Source organism: Triturus cristatus, chromosome 3_2, assembly GCF_964204655.1.
Source record: "Triturus cristatus chromosome 3_2, aTriCri1.1, whole genome shotgun sequence".
Classification (NCBI taxonomy): Eukaryota; Metazoa; Chordata; class Amphibia; order Caudata; family Salamandridae; genus Triturus; species Triturus cristatus.
In genome coordinates, this window is record NC_140584.1 from 738,887,741 (window position 1) to 738,907,080 (window position 19,340).

Below are 19,340 nucleotides of genomic sequence, written 5' to 3' on the forward strand. Positions count from 1 at the left end.
CTATTACTTTTGGGGCCGTAAGCAAGACCTCAAGGCCCGGGGAAATGCAAATAAAATCTATTACAGAATTTGTTCCCCGTCCTATAAAGGTAGGACAAGTATCCCCCTTGGCGTTTTTCTCATTATCCATGATATACATATTATATGAGGCAAGGAAGTTATTTAGGGCATCACCATAATAATTGTGTTGGAAATGGAGAATCCCGTCCTCGTGAGCGTCCACCAATCCGCAAACGTTAGCCTCTGAGAAAGGGCAAGTGGTAATATTAAAATCCCCTGCGAAGATCATATCAAAGACTTCATTAGAGTCCTTGAAAAACTCTTCCAGTGCCTTAGAGAGATCTTTAACCGGCTGATCCCTGAAATCAGTAAAACGATTATTATAAAAATTGATTAAAAGAATGTTCCTACCTCCTCTTATATGCAGCCATAAAATCTGGGAGTAGGCCCCAACTTGTACATATTTAATGACTGATAAAGGGGCTTTAACTGAAATCAAAACAAGTAAACCCCCCTTGGCTCTTCCTGATACGGAGCCAATAGCGGGAAGGTGGTATGAGTTAAAACCACTGTAGCCTTTAAAATCAGTACACCAAGTTTCCTGTAAACAAATAATGTCAAAAAGATCCAGGAATTCCAACCACCCCAGACTTATCTGCTTTTGATCGAATCCCAGAAATATTCCAACTTACAATGTAACAACCAAATGAGGCGTGGATACCTGTCCCCAAATTTATACCATTGCTACCCTGTTGAGAAGGGACAACATTGAGAGTCTCCTCATCTAACACAGGGTTACCCAATGTATCTCCCTCCTCAGCTGGGGGCAGACAGACTATAGTGATTTCCGCCTCCAACCCTGGTACGCAAATATTAGGGCCTCTTGACAACAAGTCTTGGTTCCCCGAGGGTTCCGTACTGACGGCGGGGGAACCCGTCCTATCCATTGATATGGAATCTTCTGTTGGACCTAAGACGGCACCCATCTCCTGTCAATCATTTTGGTCCAACCCACTCAGGCATTGATAACGGTTAACAGTAGCTACCTCGGTGTTTGTCAAACTAAGCCCCTCTTCTCCCCGCATTCTCCCTCCCCCCCCGGTGCACTGGAGGGTGCTCAATATGTTGACTATAGAAAAAGCCAAGGGGACGGAGTACGATACCCTGGTCAGTGCTGGGACGGGACGTAGCACGAATCAAAGCTGTCGTTGCAAGGTGGGGGGTACTAAAATTGATAATAATACAATCACCGGGAACATTTTTGGGGGACATTCCAATCCAATTGGTTCTGGTGGTAACCAGAATCTGGTCCGCCATAGCCACAGGAAAACCGCATTCACGGTTAAGCCATGCCACGGTTTTATTTTTGAGGGAATCATGTGATTCCACAAAACGATTAGGCCCGTCCTCTCTAATAGGTGGCACGTTGGTCAAGACTGCCACATAAGGTGCGCAATCAGGTGGCAGATTAGGTTGGGGGAGGCGACAATTATTAAACCTCCCTCTTCTTGGAGTCCTATTCATGTTCCCTGTATCATGAATAACTATATTAGGAGGGGTACCGTTAGGGCAAGAAGGCCTAGCTGGAGTAGCACTAGATATATCCCCAAGAACGGGTCGTGTTAAGTTACCAGCGAACCCCCGCCGGTCGTTAGTAGGATTGATCCTTCTAGTTGGCTGAGAGGGAAAAGTAGAACCCACGCATGTTTGTCCAGTAATTAATAAGTCTTTGGGTTGTTGCACATGTTTGCCCGATAAATCCGCAGTCTCCCCCACCACAGCAATCGGTAGGCAGCTATTATGGGATTTAAGTCCAGATTGCACCAGTTCACCCAGTCTGTTCACTTCCCTGGATACAGCCTCAAGCTTATCTAAGAGCGGTATGATAATTTTATCTAATTTGCTATCAATCATACCGATTAACATCTCTAGCTGATCTGGTGCTAATATCATTTGGGTAGGGTTATCTCCATTATATAAACAGGTATGCTCAGGGGAGCCAGCATTAGAAACCGTATTCTTTTTACTTTTGCGGCCCCCCTTTTTGGGTGGAACAAATCTGTTAAGGTGTAACCCTGATCTTAGCACTCTATGTGTTTTGGGGAGTACAGGGGTCGAGACTACAGTAACATTGGGAGACTTGCTAATATCAGAATTCATGAGCAAATCAGTATTGGGCAGGGGAACCAGAATGGGCTCAGTTGCGCATACACCCACCCTCGCTGGGGAAACTATAGAAGCCGATGCTTGGCTATCATCAGATGAATGGATCTCAACGGAGACTAATTGGCTCGTAAACTCAGGGCCACAGTTACTAGACAGACCTAGGGATAGTCTGCGTTCCTTGTTGATTTTGTCTACAACTTTAACTAAATAATTATCAAGTGTAGACACAGTTGAACGAGGGGTCCCAGTAGTTTTAGACATGCTGCCCTAAGATAAAAATCAAAGTAATAAAATAAACTTTATAAAACAATAACTACCATTTAAAATAGCGCTTACTATGAAATGATACCACCAATATAAACATTGGATACGAATAAAAAATGGTTATATACCATAGTAAAAACACCTTAGATTTAAATGCTTATTAGCAGATACTGTATACCTAGGTCCTTTATGTGCAGAGTACAAAGACCAACTAAACACCACAGGAACACGTATATGACATACGCAGGGACAGACCTGATTGGCGTAGAACAACACCTCAAATTCCACAGCATACAGCAAGGTGTCAATAAGCCACGGAAATAAATGTCACCCTGATTACATCGGTGTCTTTAGCGGAGTTCAGATATTGTCCACTTAGAGGGGTGGCCCAGCCCGGCCTCCTTTGGCCCCTGACGGCCACAGACGGCCCGCCCTCTGCCCGGGCTCAGCCCGGCGTCGCCCGCGCGCGTCCCGCGACGCGGAGGGAGCCTCGTATTAAATAGCGCCTCCGGGCGCGCTGGTGTCCGGCGGAAGTCCGATGGGATGCAGGGAATGGCGGGAGATGTAGTTCCCCTCTGCTGCGGCCAGTAGTGGAGGATGGCGGCGAGTGGAGCAAACAACGTCAGGGACCCGCAAGCTGCCCGGTTCTGCCTGCTGCTGTGTCCGCTTTGCTCCGGCCAGGTGAGAAGCCCCCCGCTCTGCCGTGGGAGCCTCGTATTAAATAGCGCCTCCGGGCACGCTGGTGTCCGACGGAAGTCCGATGGGATGCCGGGAATGGCGGGAGATGTAGTTCCCCTCTGCTGCGGCCAGTAGTGGAGGATGGCGGCGAGGGGAGCAAACAACGTCAGGGACCCGCAAGCTGCCCGGTTCTGCCTGCTGCTGTGTCCGCTTTGCTCCGGCCAGGTGAAAAGCCCCCCGCTCTGCCGAGGGAGCCTCGTATTAAATAGCGCCTCCGGGCGTGCTGGTGTCCGGCGGAAGTCCGATGGGATGCAGGGAATGGCGGGAGATGTAGTTCCCCTCTGCTGCGGCCAGTAGTGGAGGATGGCGGCGAGGGGAGCAAACAACGTCAGGGACCCGCAAGCTGCCCGGTTCTGCCTGCTGCTGTGTCCGCTTTGCTCCGGCCAGGTGAAAAGCCCCCCGCTCTGCCGAGGGAGCCTCGTATTAAATAGCGCCTCCGGGCGCGCTGGTGTCCGGCGGAAGTCCGATGGGATGCAGGGAATGGCGGGAGATGTAGTTCCCCTCTGCTGCGGCCAGTAGTGGAGGATGGCGGCGAGGGGAGCAAACAACGTCAGGGACCCGCAAGCTGCCCGGTTCTGCCTGCTGCTGTGTCCGCTTTGCTCCGGCCAGGTGAGAAGCCCCCTGTTAATATATGAACAAACTGACGTTGTCGGCGCCATGTCGTGTAGTTCCTAGGACCCCCCCAGGACCTGCGCATTTTGTATGACCTAAACTGAAGGGTTGGTGTGCAGACAGACTCAGGACACTACCACAGGATGCATCAGCCGTTAGACCAGCTAGCTCTACAGTGCCACTACCACCCCCCTGTATTCTACAGCGGTGTAGGTAGTTTCTGGCAACCACTGAACATGAGAACTCTGATTCCTCCGGTATCCTGGAAACAATACGGTATCTTTCGCTCAGTCTCTCGTGCTTACTTTTCTACAGAATACACATAGAATGACGATTGAAACGGTTTCAATAATTATTTATTGGTCAAGCGTCAGTCTAGTATGATACATGTTAGCTGCGACAATCAAAAGACAGGAGCAGATAAATGTAATCACTAGTACCAATATTGTAAAAAGTAGATACATTGCTACCATTGTGCTAATAAGATGAATAAAAATATATTAAAACAAAAGCATTGATGTACTCCTACAATGCATAGCCTACCTAAATGTACCTAGCCGTGGTATGTGGTTGAAGCCTGTGTATGTAAATGTCAGGATGGATCCTGATGGAGCCAAGAATCCCATGGGGAAGTACTAACCCCTCACCTAATGGTTCTGAATGAAGAATCACCTCTCTGCGTCGAGGATGGCATCCCGCAATGCATGTCAGGTCTTCGCCCATCGAAGGATTAGCCTGCATAGTCTCGGTCCGGCCTGGAAGGAATTCTCCTCTCTGTCTGTAAGAGGGAGTGAGGGTCTTTTATAGTCTTTTATAGTTCACTCACAGTGAAGCCACCTTACAGATAGATCGAGAGAGAGCGACAGAATTTTAACAAAAACAAAAGGTCTTAGTTAATTTAAGACCGAATTATGGGCCTAATTTTTATGGTTTAAATGTTTTTATTAATAATAATTCACATGCGACAAGCAAGGTTACATGCGTATAACGAACATCAGACACAGCAATGATATACCTGAAGGAAGTCCTGTAACAGTGTCATCCGAACTGTGTGCGCATAGTCGATTAAAGACCTTAACCAAAAGGAATTCTCAAATAAAAGGAAATACTGAAACCCCCGAACTATAATAACAAAGAAACCCCCCCTACCCTCATCCCTCCCCTCCCCGTGCTCCACGTCTTCCCCCAAGCCATCCCAAACCCTTTGCGCTCCTATCGACCGCCCTCCCCCGGGACCCCTGCGATGCGTAGGAGCCGGAGATACCGGGGGCATGTGATTTCTGTAAATTCAGTGTCCAAAAGTGATAAAAATGGCTGCCACAATTCACTATATCGGTCCCCTTCCCCGGCCAGAGTCAGTGCCAATTTTTCCATACCCAGAACGTACCACAAACGATGCAACCAGCCTGTGAAGGTGGGAGTTCGAGGGGTGCGCCAATGTGCAAGAATGTTTTGTATCGCTGACCCCAGAGCAATGGCCATCTGTCTGCCCCTACGAGATGGCAATGGGTAAGTCAGAGGATTGAGAAGGCCCAACAGTACATAGGCTGGAAAGCGCGGTATTTCGGTCTTGAAGTGCTTATCCACTTTGTCTAGCACCTGGGTCCAGTAGGTTTGAATGTGTGTACAGTCCCAGAGTATGTGGACCAGGTTTCCCACTTGGCTGCAACCCCTCCAACATGTCACCTCACGAGAGCTGTCCATCGCATGCAGGCGCTCCGGAGTATAATACCGATATGTTACAATCTTCGTAAGTGTCTCCGTGAGCCCCATATGATATGCAGAGTGTCTGGCCCTATGGTAAATGCCCTCCCAGTCCTTATGACTCAAGGCTCTGCCCAACTCCCGCTCCCATCGTTCCCTGCTAGGGTTGTGTGAGTGCTTGTGTTTGAGCTGCAGCTGCTTGTAGAGATCAGAGATTAGATTTTTGTCCGACGTGCGTGTGATGAGCCATCGCTCGTACGTGGAGAAGCGTCTATTGGCCCCAGAGCAAACCTGCGGCTGGAGCGCCCAGTGCCGCACCTGCAAGTACCGTAGCCTCTCCGTCTCTGGTAGCCCAAAGTCTTTCCGCATCTGAGTGAACGAGTGCACCCCCTCTGCCCCATAGATGTGATACAGAAACCGGCAACCCGCCGCCCTCCAGCCTGCGAAGGCGGTGTCGTCCAACCCTGGAGTAAAGTCAGGTTTGCCAGTCAGCGGCGTGAGTGGAGACGGGAAAGTCGTGAGTTCATGGGTGAGGTTAGTGGCATCCCACACTTCCAGGGGAACACGTGTAATATAGGAGGCGTACAAATTTGGGGGCCTGTGAGGCTTACGCAGGAAGGGGATCTCTTGCAAGGGCCTCGCTGCCACCAGTGCTTCTCGGATTCCCATCTGCTCCATTCCGCTAAATATCGCAGCTGAGCTGCCTGAAAATAAAGTTTTAGATCGGGAACCCCAAGGCCCCCAGACTCCGGTGCCAACGACACTAGTGCTCGGCGCATTCGCGGCTTCCGACCGTTCCAGACAAACCTGGCCAGGTCGGCCTGCATTTTCGGGATCCACCCGACAGGTGGTCGTAGAGGTATAGTGCGAAAAATGTAAAGAATTTGCGGGAGAATGGTCATCTTGACCGCTCCAACCCTGCCCAACCAGGAGAGGGGGTAGTGCCGCCACCGATCGAGTTCCCGTCGAACCCTGCCGCAAAGCAAGGAATAATTAGCGTCCACTACCTGAGGAAGGGAGGGGGCCAGCTGAATCCCTAGATACGGTATAGTGTCCGACGCCCAGCGAATGGGGAGTTGGGTCTGCAACGACTCCCGGGTGGTACGTGACAATGATAGGTCCAGGGCTAGGGATTTCTTTGCATTTATTTTAAACCCGGCCGCTCGCGCGAAATCATCCAGGTCCGCCCAGCAAACCGGTAGTGCAGACGCCGGATCCGCTAACGAAATTAACAGATCATCAGCGTATAAGCTAATCGTATGGACAAAGCCCCCAAACTTTATTCCCTTGATCCCCGGATTCTGTCGCAGCCTCTGAGCTAGTGGCTCCATATAAAGGGCAAAGAGGAGGGGGGATAATGGACACCCCTGCCTCGTGCCCCGCTCAATATGGAAACGAGAAGAGGTGTGGCCATTCCCCCGGACCGTAGCTGTGGGAAACCGATAACAATTGAGGATAAACGTGCGGAATCGATCTCCCAACCCCGCCCTCTCCAGCACCTGCTCCAGGAAGGGCCAGTGCACACGTTCAAACGCCTTTTCGGCATCAATGGCCAGCATCATAAATTCCCCCGGAACCCGCGTAGCCTTCTCAATAAGATGTAATATCCGTTTCGTATTATCCGACGTTTGGCGCTCGGGAATGAAGCCCGCCTGGTCTGGATCAATGAGGCAGGGCATATGGGGGCCGAGACGAGCCGCTGATATTCCTGTGTATAATTTAAAATCTATGTTGAGGAGAGATATTGGGCGTTAGACCCCACAACGTGAACTATCTTTCCCAGGCTTGGGAATGACCGCTATGGAGGCTTCCAATAGGTCACTCGGGATCACTCCCGAGACTGCAAAGGAATTAAACAACCGAGTGAGAATCGGGGCCAGCACGGAGCAGAACTGCTTGTAAAATACAGCGGAAAAGCCGTCTGGACCGGGGGCTTTCCCCAGCTTGAGACGAGATATGGCGGTTACGACCTCCTCCACCTGAATGGCTCTGTCGAGGTGCTCGGCTTGTGCCGCTGTCAAAACAGGTAAAGGGACTGAGTCTAGGAACGCCGCCCCCTCAGAACGCTCTAGAGGAGCCCCCTCATAAAGCACGGCGTAAAACTCCCGGAATGTCTCTGATATAGCCCCGTCCTCCGTGGCGGACGGGCCATCCTCCAGCATGATCGCTTTGACTCCTTGACGCTGGCGGACCTCTCTCAATTTGTGTGCCAGAAGGCGGCCCCACCTGTCCTCCCTCCCCCCGCGTAGTAGGCATGTCGCAGCCTCAGAGCCGCATATTATATTCTGCCCGATCCTGGTCAAGCGCCGCTAACTGTTGCCGAGCGGCTTTAAGTTGCCGCCACACTCTTGGGGCTCCCGTCCGCTGGTGCACCCGCTCTAACTCGCGGACCTGCTGCGTGAGTTCCTCCCTTTTGCCTCCTCGTTCCCTATTGTCTACCGCTGCAATCGAGATGAACTCCCCCCTGATAACCGCCTTCATAGCAGCCCACTGTGTAGCGGGCGTGGTGTCCTGATTTGCGTTGTGTGTAAGATAGTCGTGAATGGAGTGTTGAATGTGTTTAACCACCTCCTCACGGTGTAGAAGAGTATCCCTAAGGCGCCACACTCTGACCGGTCGGGACATGGGCGGGAGGGTGACGGTCACCAGAACCGGGGCATGGTCCGACAAAGAAGCCACCCCAATGTCGGCCACGGTCGTGAGCGCTCGGACCGGGGCTGTCACTAAGAAATGATCCAATCTAGCATAAGTCTTGTGTGCATTGGAATAAAAGGAGTATTCCCTATCCCTAGGGTGAAGGCTGCGCCAGAGGTCGCATTGCTCCAGATCCTGCAGTCGCCCCCCCGCAGAAAGTGCCCCCACCTGGTGAGTGCGCTGAGCGGATCTGTCCTGAGCATTATCAAAAACCAGGTTAAGGTCGCCCCCTATGATGATATTGCGATCATGTGTGGCTGTAGCCTCGGTGATGGCGGAATGTATCAATCTCTCCGGTCCCTCATTTGGGGCATACAGGGAGCTAATAGTGAACGTCATTCCCCCCAGTGCAATGCGATATGTCAGTAGCCGCCCCTTGATCTCGGCCACCCTGTGCAAGACCTCGCCCGGAAACCTCTGAGCCACCAGGATCGCCACCCCCGCCGTCTTCGTAGGCCCGGAAGAAAAGAACTGGGGGGGAACTTCCGGCATCTCAGTCGGTGACAGTCGCGCGCCAGGAGATGTGTCTCCTGCAGAAGGCAGATATCGGCTTGTGAGTTCTCTAGGCATGATAAGACCGCCCTGCATTTAACTGGGTTGTTAAGACCCCGCACATTGAGGGTCAAAATCTTAAGTGTGGTGGGAGGCATGATAGGTAGTGGATGGGAAATCCTGCAATAGAGGGAAGGCAACTGGAGCATCCCCGGGTTGTTCGCTGTGTAGACGGGCCAGGAAAGCGCGGCCACAGAAGGTCTTTAGAATCTCAAAGGAGAAGTAGACGTGGAGCACTAAAATCCCTCCCCTCCCCCCCCCCCCCAAACCTCCAAAAAAGGAACTGTCGACCACCATAGTGGAGAACATGTAGTCCATCACTCGTCGGTGATCGGTGAAGAGTCATCGGGTTAATCCACCAATAGTGAAAGGAAGCCCTCCTCCCGCCAAGGATCTGAACATTGGAGACGAAACCCCGCGGCACAGCATAGCGTTCAAAGTCAGCCAAGGGCCGGGCCAGAGAGTTCCGCGGACACTGCATCCAGCGCCGATTGTCGGCCCCTCGTGATCTCCGCGGCCTGTGGCTTTTTGAGACGGCGTTTACAACCCTGCTGCCTCCAACGAGGCCCGGCTTCATCTGGTCCTGTCTTGGTATCCCCTTCCTCCTCTGGAAGATCCACTCCTAACAATTTGCTGGCCTCAGACAGAGAGCATAACTGGTATAGTTTGTCATCCTTACGGAACACCAAGCGAAAGGGGTGGCCCCAGCTGTAAGGTATGTTGAGTTGCCGCAAATGCGAAGTAATAGGCTTGAAGAGGCGCCTTTTCTGCAGCGTGAGAGCAGACAAGTCCTGGTACAGCACTGGCCTGTGTTCCCGAAACTGAAGGGGGTGCGACTGGCGGGCTGTTTGTAATATGAGTTCCTTGGTGCGATAGTCCTGCACGCATACCAGGATGTCCGATGGTGGAGCCGCCGCCGCTCTAGGAGGGCCCACTCTATGCGCCCGATCTATACACAGCTGTTTCCAGGGGGCGCCCTAGGATGTGGTTAAAGAGTTCTCTCGTATAGGTAAAAAGATCCTTTGAGATGTCATCCAGTGGAACCCCCCCTGATCCGGATGTTGTGGCGACGGGAGCGATTTTCCAGGTCTTCAAGGTGGGTCTGAAGGTCCACCTGCTGGTCATGAAGTCTGATGATCTCCTGCTGGAGGGCCGCTACCTCTACATCCCTCCCATCACTCTTACCCTCCAGGTCCGCAAATCGCTCTCCAATGCCATCCATGTTGCGGCGGACCTCTTTAAGTTCGGACGTGAACTCGCACTTCAGCGTGTGGATGTCGTCCCGCAGCGCGGAGAACATCGACTCCAGAAATGCCTTGGTGATAGGTTCCGCACCCCCGGCGAACCCTCCGCCATGCCAGAAACTGCCTGTCCGGTTGCCGCCTTAGAGAACAGATCTTTGAGAGTCTTATCCTGCCGCTTCCTGGGGTTGGACATGGCGCCGCTCCCCGGGCCCGAAGAGCCTCGTGCAAGAGAGCCGTCTCTCCCCCACCAGTTCGCAGCCGAGGGACAGGGCTCTAAGGGCTCGATCAGTAGGGGCCGCGAAACTCCAAATCTCCAACGACTTAGTAGGCCCTTCCAGTGGATTGCTACTGTTGCCCCCGGTATTGCGCCCTCGTGCTATCCCCTACTGGCGGCGGGCGCATCGGCCGCTGTCACCACCACTGCTCCCCGGCACACCAGAGTACTCTCCCCCACCGCAGCAGAGTAAATCGTGGCCACAGCGTTCCGCTCCCGATGGTCTGCTGCCGCCTAGCCTCTCAGTCGATCCCTGGGCCCCAAACCGCAGAGGCCCTCAGCCGGCGCGATCAGTCTTATGGTGGTGGGTGGGGAGGGGAACGCACCTCACGGGCCCTTACCGCTGCCGACCAGGCACCAGAGATAGCAGGCCTCTTCAGACTCCGACGGCGCCCCTCACCTGCTTACTCGCCGCCACTGCAAGGGGAAGGCCCAGCCCCCAGGCTCTGCATGCTCACACCAGCCCACTCAGTTCTGGCACAGCCGCGCGACATCTACCGACTGCTCAGCCACTGTGCTTCCATTTCTGAGGCGAGGCTGCCGATCTCCAAGCTGTAGCCCAGGCCCGGGGTGAGGAGAACGCACCTCTCGTCTCCAGTGCAGCTCCCCACGCGCGACGGGCCGCTCTCGGTCGTGGCTCCCCTCCGGGCGCCGCCTCGCTTTGTCCCTCGCCGCAGCTGCTCTGCAAGGCTACCAGCCCAGCCTTTCACACCGGCTCCCCAGGCCCCGGGCGGACCGCCGCGTCCTTCCGCTGGCCCCTAGGCCCCGGCGGGCCAATCCCAGCGCGGTCACAAAGCAGTATGGCCTGCCAGGCCCAGCTGCTGCTCCGCTCGGAGCTCTGCCTTCAACTCACATCAGCTCCGTCGTCGCCGCTGCCCCTGAGGATCGCCACTCACCGCCGCCTCGGCCTCCGGGTCCCGAGGGTCCGGCTCCAGCTCAGCAGGCCGACATCGCTGCACTGGCTTCTGGCCGCTCCGGGGAGGCCTGGCTGCCTCACCCCACCGATCGCCTCACCGTCTCGTTGACCACAGGCCTCGGCCGCCGCTCCAACCACCGCGGTGACCCCCCCTGGCTCCGGGGCTCAGAATGCTGCCACGCAGGGTCGTCGTCAGCGCTGTTGACGGCCTTCAGGCCGGTGCTGCAGAGATCCGTAGCGGGAGCTCTCGAGCAGGACGTCTGCTCACTCCGCCATCTTGGCTCCGCCCCCAGGGGCCTAATTTTTAAAGTAAGTCACAAAAGTGCACCCATGAAATACGTCCTTCCAGCAGTGCAGATTTACTACTTTCATGAATTCACAGTAATTGACTGAAGTAGGCCAGGAAATCATACTCCTAGTCAATATTTGTGAACTGCATTCTAGCATGAGCAAATATGCATGTGTATTTCACTTTCCCTCCAACTACTTTTTTACCAACCTTAGAAACTGTTTTACTTCTGCCCTTGTCAGGAGTAATTTTCCAACGTTTCTCAGTACAGGAAAAGATTTTTGAAAAGCTGGCGAATACACTTAAAATAAGTAAGTTAGTAAGTTTGCACTAATTCAAAAGCGCACTCCAGCCCTGGAACTATTGCTTAACACTGCCTCCAGCTCTAGTATGTAAATCCGTGGAACGGTGGCAAAATAACGGAATTGCTAGAATTCAAACCCTACCAAAGTATTAGCCCTGGCATAATCAGAGAGGCTATTATCAGAGCTCTTATATAATGAGATTGCTGCCATAATTTGTCGCCGCAGTATCTAGCACCACAGAGAGAAGTGGATTTTGTGACAGGACAAGTAGATTTATGAAGCAACCCGTCCCATGGACAAGTAGATATTTTATTAAATTCCACACCCCTGAAATATATAAATTCTCAGAAGCTTAGTATGGCATCAGGCTTCTTTCATGTGTGTAATTGATATTGACTCATGACATTAAGAGGTCAGTGGTTTAACAGCCTGTCAATGTACTAAATGTCTATGTGGCTAAGTATGAACTTTAAGTGTTTTAGAGTAGTCCATGGAATGTCATCATTCAGACCATTCACATGACTTTTCAATCTAAAAATACAACGCCCTTCTCTTCGGAATAGCAGGGTCTCTAGACTTCCCCTGCCACTGTAGTGGTGAGGTTTGTCAGTAATGAGCTATCTGATGTCTTCTTCTGTGTGTCCAGTCATCAGGAAATGTCTTGTCAGCTTTGTGTGGGATTCTTTCCATCTGACTGAGCTGCAATGTTCCACTACTCTTTTTAGCTTTGTGAGTAGTCATGCCTTCATAATTTAATCTACATGAGCATGTAATGAGTTAAATGACCTCACTGGTGTTGCAGTTTGTGTGATTGTGTAGCTGCCACGGGGTCCTCAGGCCTAGGTCCACCCGCTTGTTGTTTGTGTCAAATGCCAGACAGAGCAGGATCCACATGGAAATTGCCCTTTCACCGGCAGTAAGGACCACAGGGTATCCTGATTGCTTCTTTACGATGGTACAGGTCTGCTGTGGACAACCGGGTCCTTGATGTTTCTGCTGTGTTTGAGAGCAAACAGGGTTTTTCTGGTTGCCTTCACCATTGTTAAGAATGTGCCAATTCCTGTTAATGGCCTTCTTGATGGTGTTAGTGAGGTGGCTATATGTACTCACACACACCAGTCTCTCAGATGAGCATTTAGGGATAGTCTCCATGAGTGCATCCCTATGGTAGTTTCTGGCCCTTTTGGATGTTCTTCTGATGAAGTTTTGTGGATATTGTCTTTGTATAAGATTATCATTCAGTAAGTTCACGTATTTCTTGAACATGTGTTGCTCATTACAGTTCCTCCTGATTCTGAGGAACTAACCCACTGGAAGGTTTCTGCAAAGGGCATGTGGGTGAAAGCTGTTGTAAGATACTAAGGAGTTGCCTGACATTGGTTTCTTATAAAGGTCTGAAAAAACACCCCCATCCTTTGGGTGAAGTAACAAGTTTAGAAATGGGAGAGTGTCCTTGCTATGTTCGCATGTACATTTCATATTATCTCTAGAATTCAGCCAAGTAGCAAAATATTGTAAAGTCAGTAAATCCCCCTTTCAGATTACCATGATATCATCTATGTCTCTTTTTCATAGTTTGAGTGTCATCTGGAAGGGGTTGTCATCTGGATAGATTGTAATGGTCTCAAGATTATACATATAGAAATTCGCCATACTGGCCATTGAAGTCCCAGTAATCTGCCCAAAAAGTTGGTCTTCGAACTGGAAGAAGTTCTCCTTCATTGCTATGGTCACACAGTCCATCATGAAAGATGTTTGAGTCAGATCATCTTGTTCCCTCTGTGTCAGTAGTCTTTTGACAGTCTGTAGAGTTTCTTCTTGCAGGATATTGATATAAAGTGACTCCACATCGAACAATACCAAAAAATGTACTTGGGGATCAAACTGTACCTCAGTAAGGAAGGAAATAATGTGTTTTGTGCCTTGCAGGTAGGATGGTCTTAGGAACCAATATACAGATTGAAAATGGGTTCCAAAAGTGAGTTGATCCCGGATGCAATTGGTCTTCCAGGAGGTGGTTGTGTGGGTTTATGGATTGTAGGTAATATATAGAAGTACGGTATTCTGGGGTGGGTATTAACAAGGAACTCAGCAACACCTTTTGTGATCCAGTCAGCTTCTTTGGCCCTGTCGACCTGTGCTCTTATGGTATTTTGTATTCTGAGAGTGGGATCTCTCTGTAGGGTCCTGTAGTATTTGGTGTTGTCCAATTGGCTGAAGCATTCCTCTAGATAAGTATTGGAGTCTCGAATTACCATGGCACTCCCCTTGCCAGCTGGTTTGATCTTGATCTTTTTTATCATAACCCAGTGGTTTTAAACACTTCATCTCTTGTCTTGAAAGTTTAAAGAATGGCTGTTTCGCTTGAGTTTTAAATAGCTTAAAATCTTTCAAAACCGCTTTCTCAAATGTGGATACTTCTGAGGGAATCAGGTGGGGTGGAGGATTGAAGGATAACTTATTTCTTAATCCAGCGCACACATACCCATAGACGTCAAGGTGCCTGATATTCAGATACCCAGATAGAAAGGTAGACCAGAAAACCTGCTTGAACTAAAGAGTGAAGAGCCTAGTTTTAAGGCTTCTCCTAAAATGAAAATAACTATCTATCATAGTACTAGAACGAGGCAGAGTGGTCAAGAGTTTAGCTGTGCTGGAAGAAAATGATTTGCCACCCCATCTAATCCTGCGAATTCTGGGCAGAACTCTTAGATTTGCTTTCAAGCAGGGTAATCACTATCACTTCTTTCTGAAGCAGACCGACTCTATCATGGAGTTAAGAATGATTGGCTATGATATCAGGAGCCAGGTGCAGAATCTTAGGAGGATAGGGATCAAGCGGGGATCCAGTGTTGCAAATAAGTGCCTCTACTTGTGATTTAGAAAAAAGAGGGAAAGAATGCAAGATATAACCGATGACATGAGTGTTGGTGTCAGCAAATTCAGAATAAATAAGATTGCTTATATGACTATTGAAGGAGTAATTTCACAAACATTTACTTAGTTCTGTGATTGGGAACCAATATATTCAATCACTATCCCAAATGAAAGTACACCGAATTTCTTTGTGATTTGATTGGTGTCAATTCTATCCAATTTCAGTTAATCAAACAACATAATTTAATATAGTAGGCGTACTCTGTCATACACAGGTGTGACAGCAACTCAGTTTTATTTCAACAATAAACTCTTTGCATAAGCGCCCCCTAGCTGTCACAGTAGTCACACAATTTCAACTCAATTTAATGGTGACTAAAGTCCATTCAACAGATTACAAGAGCCCTAGTTATACTCGATTTATTTTCTGGTACAATGTAAGGCTTGTGGCCCAGTCTTATTAGGCAATGAAGGTGTTTCAGCAACACAAAGTCTATTAAACGTACATATTTTCGATCACCTTCCAGTAACATCAGGAGTCACTACACTTTGCTGAGTGCACTGCATACAATTGATGCAACAGTGCGTGTGGAGCAGGACGAATAAAGAATCTACTGAGAGTGAAATCAAAATACTCTTGTGGGCGGGATCAAACACAGAGAGGGAGGAAAGCCACCATTGAGGGAAAGAACCTGAGAGAAAGCCATCCAATCTTGAGCAAAGATTGGTTGTATGGAGTGTTCTATATAGTGCTGTCTCCCGTCTGACAGGTGAAGTTGTCTGTGGCGAGATTGCAAACAAGCATTGGCGAAGCCAGTAAGTCTTGCCTACACAAATGCCCATGTTAGTGGGGTAAAGGAGAACGGCGTGGAATGGAGTGTCATAGAGTGGAGTGTTATGAAGTGGCATGGAGTAGAGCGGCGTACAGGAGAGTTGAGTGGTGTGGAGAGGAGTGAAGTGAAGTGCCATGCAGTAGCGAACAGGGATGTGGAGTGGGGTGGAGCGAGTAGAGTGTCGTAGAGTATAAGGGTGTACAGATGAGTGATATAGAGTTGAGTATAGTGTCAGAGTTGAATAGAGTGGAGTGGCATAGAGTGTTGTGGAGTGGTGTAGAGCAGAGTGGAATAGCGGTTGAGGGTGTTGGGTATAATGTTGTAGAGTGGCACAGAGTGCAGTAGATTGTCGTTGAGTGGCTAGGAGTACTATGTCATAGAAGAGAGTGGACTAAAGTGGCATGGAGTGGCATAGAGGGAGTTGCGTAGAGCATCGTGGAGTAGTGTTGTAAAATGGCATAGAGTGGCGTAGAATGCTGTAGAGTGGAGTGGAGTAGAGTGTCAGTGGAGCACAATTTAATAGAGCAGAGTATCATAGAGTGGAGTATAGTGGAGTGTAGTGTCGTAGAATGAAGTGTAGTAGAGTGGTGTAGAGTGACGTGGTGTAAAGTACAGTGGTGCAGAGGAAATTGCGGTAGAGTGCAGTGACATAGAGTAGCATAGAGTGTAGTGGCAAAGAATACATTGGTGCAGAGTAGATTGCAGTGGCATAGAGTTCAATCATGTAGACTAGAGTGTCAGAGTGCAGGGTCGGTGACTGGTGCAGAGAGCAGTGAGATAGAGTACAGTGATGCAGAATTGAATAGAGTGACGTAGAGTGCAATGACATAGAGTGTAGTCGTGTAGAGTGACTTAGTGTGCATAGGCATAGAGTAGAATGTTGGAGAGCAGAGTGGCGTAAAGTGCAGTGGTGCAGAGTAGTTGGCATATTTGCAGTGGTATAGGGTGCACTGATTTTGAGTAAAGTGGTGTGGAGTGCATTGGCGCAGAGTGCAGTTGTTTAGAGAGCAGTGGCATTGCATAGACTGCAGAGGCGTAGAGTGACGCAGCATATAGCGAAGTGGCGTAGAGTGCAGTGGCATAGAGTGTAGTGGTGTAGAATAGATTGTTTCAGAGTAGAGCGCAGTGGCATAGAGTAGAGTGGTGTAGAGCAGAGTGGCGCAGCATTGATTGCAGTGGCAAATATTGGAGTGGTGCAGAGTAGAGTAATGTTGCATAGAAGAGATTGCTTCAGAGTAGATTGAAGTGGTGTAGAGTAGAGTGGTGCAAGTGGAGTGGTATAGAGTACAGTGTTGCAGAGTGGAGTGGCACAGAGTGAAATAGAGTGGTGTAGACTGCAGTGGCATGGAGTAGATTGTTTCAGAGTAGAGTGAAGTGGCATAGAGTACAGTGGTATATAGTAGATTGCAGTAGTGCAGCTTAGATTAGAGTGGCATAGAGTGGGTTGGCATAGAGTACATTGGCGTAGAGTGAAGTGATGCAGCGTAGAGTGGTGTAGAGTGAAGTGGCAGAGTCAAGTGGTGTAGGGTAGAATGCAGTGCCATAGAGTAGAGCGATGCAGAGCGCATTGGCATAGTGTAGAGTGGTGCAAGGGTGTAGAGTGCAGCGGCATAGAGAGGTGCAGAGAGCAGTGACATAGAGTACAGTGGTGCAGAGTAGAGTGGCGTAGAGTGCAGTGACATAGAGCGCAACAGTGTAGAGCGATGTAGCATGCAGTGGCACTGAGTAGAATGTTTATAAAATAGTGGCGTAAAGTGCAATGGTGCAAAGTTGTTAGTGTAGGTACAGTGGCATACCTACGCTAGCTTGACTAAAGTGGTGTAGAGTGAATTGACCTACAGTATAGTGGTGCAGGGTAGAGTACAGTGACATAGAGTAGTGGTGTATAGTTGAGTGGTATAGAGTAGTGATGTAGAGTGCAGTGTTACAGAATGTAGTGACCTAGACTGGAGTGTTGTAGAGTGTGTTGGTGAAGAGTGCAGTGGTGCATAATAAAGTAGAATAGAGTAAAGCGGTGTAGAGTGCAATGGTGCTCAGTAGATTATAGTGGCATAAAGTGCATTGACGTAGAGTGCAGTACAGTTGCGCAGAGTAGAGCGGTGCAGAGTATACAGTGGCATAGAGTACAGTAGCAGAGAGTGCAGTGGTGCTGAGCAGAGTGTCATAGATTGCAGTGGTGTAGAGTAGAGTGGCGGAGTGTGCAGTGGCATACAGTGATGCAGAGTAAAGTGACGTAGAGTGCAATGGTGTAGAGTAGTTTGGCATAGAGTGCAGTGGCGTAGAGTGGAGTAGTGCAGAATGGAATAGAGTGGCATAGACTGTAGTGGCATTAAGTAGATTGTTTCAGAGTTGAGTTAAGTGGCGTAGAGTGCAGTGGTGCAGAGTAGATTAAAGTGGCTTAGAGTGGATTGGTGTAGAGTGGAGCGATGCAGAGTTTAGTGGCATAGAGTGGAGTGATAGGGGGCAGTGTTGCAGAGTATTCTGTCTAAGAGTGCAGTAATGTATAGTAGAGTGGTGTGGAGTGCATTGGTGTAGAGTGCGGTGGGGCAGCAGAGTAGAGTGGCATTGACTGCTTTGGAGCAGAGTAGAGTGGCATAGGGAGCAGTAGTGCAAAGTAGAATACAGTGGCGCGGAGTGCAGTTACGCAGAGTAGAATAGAGTGGCGTAGAGTGCAATGACAGAGTACAATGGTGTAGAGTGCAGTGGTGCAGACTGGATTGCCATAGAGTGCATTGGTTTTGATCAAAGTAGTACAGAGTGCATTGGCATAGAGTTCGGTGGCGTAGAGTGGTGCACAGTAGAGTGCAGTTGCGCAGAGTGCAGTGGTGTAGAGTAGATTGTTTCAGAGTAGAATGACATAGCGGGACTGGCGCACAGTGGGATGATACAGAGCAGAGTGCACTGGCTTAAAGTGCAGTGGCATAGAGTGGAGTGGAGGGGCATGGGATGGTGTAGAGTGCAGTGGCGAAGAGTGCAGTGGTGCATACTAGAGTAGTGTGGGGTAGAGTGTCTTGGCATAGAGTAAAGTGGAGTGATGTAGAGTAGAGTGGAGTGGTGCGAAGAAGAGTGCAGTGACGCAGTGTGGAGTGGTGAAGAATAGTGTGTAGTGGCATGAAGTGGTGCAGAGTAGGGTGGAGTGGGGTAATGTGGAGTATGGGTGGTACGGTAGAGTACTTTAGTTATAGACAACATATCTTCAATTGAAATGACCATTACATTTCCACTCGCATACAGTTTTACTTATAAAATATATACAGATATATACAGTGCACAGTGTGTGGAAATGTCATCACCTAGTGTATTGTTTTGATCGTCAGCAATGTTCATTGACAGACATTTACATTTTGATGTGTACTAGGAAAAGAAATAACATCGTAAAGCCTTCCTCAGACACTTCTCCAGAGCCAGCATGAAGTCGTAGAAATAAAAATAAACACCAAGCTTCCTAGAAAACATAGCTTGACATTTAACCTCAGTCTTTGAATGCAGAACAAATGTGACAAGATCCAAACAAGATTAAAGGCTGTTTACAGAAAGCGAGTTTGTGGAAGAATACAGTAAACGGGGTTTAGGCAACGGGAGGAACAAACTGGACCTGGAGCGCATACAGCAAATAAAGCCAGTGAAAAGAAAGCCAGAACATGTGAGTTACAAACCACAAAGCCAATGGCAATCAACAGGCAGAATGCATTCTTAGGTGAACTTTCTGAAAGTCCCCAGGATGTCTTTAACCAACCAGACAGCTGCGCTGTTTGGTAGGCTGTGACCTAAAATTGCTTTGTAATTGGAAATATAGAAGACAGTGGGGAAGAAAATATATGGGCAAAGGATCCATGAATATACTGGGACAGATAGTGCAGTGACATCAGGCC

The 19,340-nt window shown here is 49.5% G+C and overlaps 1 protein-coding gene across 1 annotated transcript in view; it reads left to right on the forward strand.

The window, feature by feature from the left end:
- Positions 1-19,340, forward strand: part of NEMP2 (nuclear envelope integral membrane protein 2) — a 303,451-nt gene that overhangs the window by 36,459 nt on the left and 247,652 nt on the right. The gene's annotated exons all lie outside the window — the stretch shown is intronic.